The following is a 6,000-nucleotide window of genomic DNA, read 5'->3' as shown; positions in this document are numbered from 1 at the left end:
TAAATCTATCTAAAGAAATGTCAATAGATATCCACTACAAAATCATTGTAATTTAATTTAGCCGATAGGCTATTTGTGGGAACTTTGTTCTTGGAAATTAAATTTTTGACAGAAAATTTGAAAGAGTTTGATTGGAAAATTGAAAATCCTTCCCATTAATTATTTGCCAGTCAGTTTTTATCTCCCTCCACTTTTAACTCTTTTTTTGATATTTATTAGTTGTTATTTCCACTTTTAACTATTGTTTTTATTTTTTATTTACTAGTAGTCACATGCTTTTGTACATGCAATGAGTGCATTGATAGGAGATGAGATTTAAGAGAAAAATGAAGAATGAATATTAAATAATGTAAATATAAGTTTAAAAAAAAATAAAAAATACAAAAATAAAAAAGTTGAAGATTAAAACATAGATATCAAATTTACAATATTTAGGAAATTTGAACATTGCTTAAGAAATGTGTTCAATAATTTCAAGATTTTACAATTAAATTCAATTTATCAAATATTAAAAAAAAAATCATTTAAAAAAAACCCATCAAAAAATTTATTACAAAAAATTAATAAGAGATACAAAAAAATAATATGAAAAATAAAGACATCTCTAAAAAATATTCTATTGACTAAATAAATTATAGAAACTGAAAAAATAATACTTAAAGAAAAAATTAAACTAACATAAAAAATTATTTAAAGTAATTTAAAAACTAAAACCTAAATCAATTTACAAAATCAAAAGTTTAGTAAATAGATATCAAAACATAATCTAATGTGCAGATCACAAGTAATTATTTTTTAAATAAATAAGGAAAAAAAAATAACATTTAAAAGTGGATATTTGAAATATAATCTTATGTGAACAAATTAGATTATTAATAATTTTTAATTTAAATAACATAATATTTACTAAAATATTTTAAATAGATTAATAAATATTATTTATTTGAATTAAATTTATCAAATATGAAAAAATAATCATTTTAAAAAAATCCATCAAAAAAGCTATTATGAAAAATTAATAAGAGAAATACAAATAAATAATATGTGTAACAAATATTCTATTGACTAAATAAATTATAGAAACTTAAAAATAATATTTAAAAATAATTTAAATAATTTAAAAACTAAAATCTAAATATATTTAAAAAATCAAAAGTTAACTGAATAGATCACAACATGAGTAAAACACAAATTTTAGAATTCATAGTGCATAGATAAAGATTCAATCATCATAGAAAAAACAATCACAACACAGAGGGGGATTCAAATTTATTGTGGTAGTACCTAGTCACTTCAATTCCCCTCTTCTATTGGTCTTTAGTGTATGTGATGTACTTACTAAACATAGTGTGAATAATTAAAAAGGACCAATAAATTATTCAATTAAGTTCTTGAAATGTTATTGAGAATTGATTTTTTAAAATCAAAATTAATGGAAAAAAAAAGGATAAAACCATTTGTGAAAAGGACAATAAAAAAGAATCAAATTGCATGTTATTAGCGAAAGTAGGTATCTAGGATGATCTAGAGTGTAAGGATTCAAAAAGGCTACATGTAAGAAGTTGTGAGAACTTTAGAAAGCTTGTTTAATTCTTTTCTTTTCCACTTTTGCATTCCATAATTTTATTGGAAGGTTCTTTGTATATGTAATCTTTGTGTTCAACTAATTACATTAGGCAATGCTTGACAAGAAATTTACAAAATTAGAAACTTTCATGTAGTTTAAAATATTGATTAAAAAATGTTAAATTTAGTTTCAATATATTATATATTTTTAAAGTGGAGGACTCTCATTGTAAAGTATATATTGTATTTTATTCTAAGTGGAGAATTCTCATTGTATAGGAAAGAAATTGTCTTCATATATAACAAAATGTAATCTAAATAGAGTGGTAAAGAATGGAACTAATTAATTTATAGCACCTATAAATTTTATTATGAAAACAATGAAAAAAATAGTAATAATAATAATAATCTAACTAGCATGAGAACCTAAATTTAAGCTTGAGTCTTAATTAATTAGTGCATCCTAATTAGGAAAAAAAAAAAGAATTCTCATTATATTATAGAAACAATAATAATAATAATGTAACTAGTGGTGTAGAAACCAAGAGAAAAGATAAATTTAATCTGGAATCCACCTTAATTAGAAGAAACAAAGGGTTGTCACTAGTATTTTTAAAAAATTTAATAGGAACGTGGTGTATTTCTATTTTGAAAATCTAAAAATAACATTTAACAACTAGTGGAAGGAGAAAAAGGGGGTGGGAAGGGAAGGCTAGGGACAATAAATACTGAGGGTGTGGACCATAAATGCCTAGCCCTCTCCACTCTTGTTTTGCAGTTTGAACAAGAAAAAAAGGGCACATTGAGGACTAAAGGAATGGTGGCTCTAGTGAAGTTGTTAGTTTTGTGTATGTATTTGTGTGCATCCACAAAGGCCATAGGCACCTACTATGCTGTTAGAGATGAACAGAGGTGGGACTTTGGTGTAGATTATACCACCTGAGCTTGCACCAAAACATTCCACATGGGTGACACTGTGGTAAATTTATCTTTGAACTCTTCTCCTCTTCCTTGCCAATAGTAATAGTAATAGTAATAACAAGAGGTTTATTGAATCAATTGAAATAGTGTTCGACTACTGAGGTGAATGGCATAACATCTTGGAGGTTGAGAAGCAGGCATATGAATTGTACGACACAAATAATCCAATAGAGGAGTTTCGAGGGGATAATAATAGGATTTCACTTACTAGCGCGGGGACAAGGTATTTCATTAGTGGAGTTCCTACTCAATGAAATGTAGGAATGAATTTGGAAGTCACCGTTTCACATGGTACTCATGTCCCTAAACACAATAGCATGCAAACTGCTCCAGCCAGTAATTTTACTTGCACATCCACGCCTCCTTCAAGTGACACTACACAGCCACAACAACAGCCTACCTACGTAGGACATGTCTTACTGATTAAGAATGTGCCTACCTCCACATCATTCCATTCTTTTATTCTTCCACCCTCTGGCTTTTCTTTCTCCTTCCTCTTCTCCTTCTTTTCTCTCTTTTATTCTTATCTCTTCTTCTCCTCCTCCTCCTCACCTTGAAACTCTTTAGAACTCTCTCACTCCCTATTGCACCAGATTTTAAATTCTAATGTAGGAACACCCATTCTGTACTTATCTATTTTTTTTATATTTCTTTATATCAATTACCCTCAATAATGATATCAATCACAGTTTCTTGCATCAAGAATATAATGAGTAATTAAATTGACATTACCTCTCACTTGTTCACTACCAGATTTTGCAAATCAAGTCTTCTTAAATGATAAGTGTGTTCTTATTATTTCTATTTCGATTCTGATAGAGACATTTTTTATTCTACTGTATGTGCAACAACCTGTACATCCATAGGCCAAATCAATCCAATTTCACTCATGTCTCGATTTACTTAAATGATTTTAATTTTAAGATACTTCATTATAATGTGTTTTCCCTATATTATATAAGTTTGTATTTTAAGTAAAAATTCAATTTTTATTTTAAGGATATAATTTAATTTTAAAAAAAAAATTAAGTAAGAGATAAATATATAATAATTTTATTATACTTTAAAATATTTGTTTAAAATAAATTTTCTATATGTCTTCTATAAAATTATATAAATTAATTTATCATTTTTTATTTGACTCTAATGTAAATTTAATATTTTTTAGCATAATTTAAATGAAAATTTTGAATGATATAAGATTATAATTTAAATATTCACTTTTAACTTTTTATTTCTTTATTTATTTATTTAAAAAACAATTACTTGCGATCTCTACATTAGATTATGTTGTGATCTCTATTTATTAAATTTTTAATTTTTTAAATTGATTTAAGTTTTAGTTTTTAAATTACTTTAAATTATTTTTTTATATTAGTTTAGTTTTTTCTTTAAATATTATTTTTTCAATTTCTATAATTTATTTAGTCAATAGAATATTTGTTAGAGATGTTGCTATTTTTCATATTATTTTTTTTGTATTTCTCTTATTAATTTTTCATAATAAAATTTTTGATGGTTTTTTTTTAATTTTAATTTTTTTTTTCATATTTGATAAATTGAATTTAATTGTAAAATATTTAAATTATTAAACACATTTCTTAACAAATATTAAAATTTCCTAAATATTGTAAATTTTATATCTAAGTTTTAATCTTCAACTTTTTTATGTTTGTATTTTCATTTTTTAAAAACTTATATTTACATTATTTAATGTTCATTCTACATTTTTCTCTTGAATCTCATCTCCTATTGCCTCATTTCATGTACAAAAAGCATGCAACTGCTAGTTTACTACATCTAAAATTATTAATATTTCTTTTATTTGCATTTATTTAGTTTTTTACAAACTTAAGCTTTTTATTTTAATTTCTAATTTATATCTCCAAATATTATAATTTAAACAAATATTTTATATGATATTTATTAAATTGTTTTTAAAAGTATATTCTATTTATAATAAGATTTAAACTTTTGACATATAGATAGTTGTCAAATTTAATCTAGAAGAATACAAGTTAACATTAACATGCTCACACCATCCCACTCCACCCATTCTGCTATTTTAGAAATTAAATTTTAATCTCACTCCACCCATTCTGCCATTTAGAAATTAAATTTTAATCATTTTATAACAGATATTATCCACATTTCTTTTGATAGATTTATTTAAGATATCTATACTAGTTTAATAATTTATTCCAACTTAATCTTATACAATTAAGTCACACAATTATCTTTCTAAGGAAAAAAAAATGATTAGAAACTTTTCTTAAATTAAACTAAATATTTTTAATTGAAAAACATATTTTTTACTTAAAAAAATCATTCACATGTCTAGAAATTTTTAGTTAAAAAGATAATTTTACATGCATGACTAAAGTTCAACATCATCTTTGATATATCTATATTCTAAACTCACAATTCAACTTGCTGGTCCATTCAACTTTAATTAAAATTATATGAAATAAATAATTTCAAACATAATTTATCATTAATTTATAATAATGTCTAATTTATATCTCCAACTATTATAATTTAAACAAATATTTTATATGATATTTATTAAATTATTTTTAAAATATTCTATTCTATTTATAATGATATTTAAACTTTTGACATATAGATAGTTGTCAAATTTAATCTAGAAGAATACAAGTTAACATTAACATGCTCACACCATCCCACTCCACCCATTCTACCATTGTAGAAATTAAATTTTAATCATTTTATAATAGATATTATCCACATTTCTTTAGATAGATTTATTTAAGATATCTATACTATTTTAGTAATTTATTCCAACTTAATCTTATACAATTAACTCACACAATTATCTTTCTAAGAAATAAAATGTGATTAGAAACTTCTATTAAATTAAACTAAATATTTTTAATTGAAAAAGATATTTTTAACTTAAAAAAACCCTTCATATTTATGAGACATTTTTAGTTAAAAGATAATTTTATATGCATGACTAAAGTTCAACATCATCTTTGATATACCTATATTCTAAACTCACTCTTCAACTTGCTAGTCCATTCAACTTTAATTAAAATTATATGAAATAAATAATTTCAAACATAATTTATCATTAATTTATAATAATTTCTAATTTATATCTCCAAATATTATAATTTAAACAAATATTTTATATGATATTTATTAAATTATTTTTAAAATTCTATTCTATTTATAATGATATTTAAACTTTTGACATATAGATAGTTGTCAAATTTAATCTAGAAGAATACAAGTTAACATTAGCATGCTCACACCATCCCACTCCACCCATTCTCCCATTGTAAAAATTAAATTTTAATCATTTTATAATAGATATTATCCACATTTCCAACTTAATCTTATACAATTAAGTCACACAATTATCTTTCTAAGAAATAAAATGTGATTAGAAACTTCTATTAAATTAAACTAAATATTTTTAATTGAAAA

The sequence above is a fragment of the Cupressus sempervirens genome, chromosome 8 (genome assembly GCF_028749045.1).
Source record: "Cupressus sempervirens isolate cs-2001-9-10 chromosome 8, ASM2874904v1, whole genome shotgun sequence".
Classification (NCBI taxonomy): Eukaryota; Viridiplantae; Streptophyta; class Pinopsida; order Cupressales; family Cupressaceae; genus Cupressus; species Cupressus sempervirens.
Note: the sequence above shows the minus strand (reverse complement) of the source record.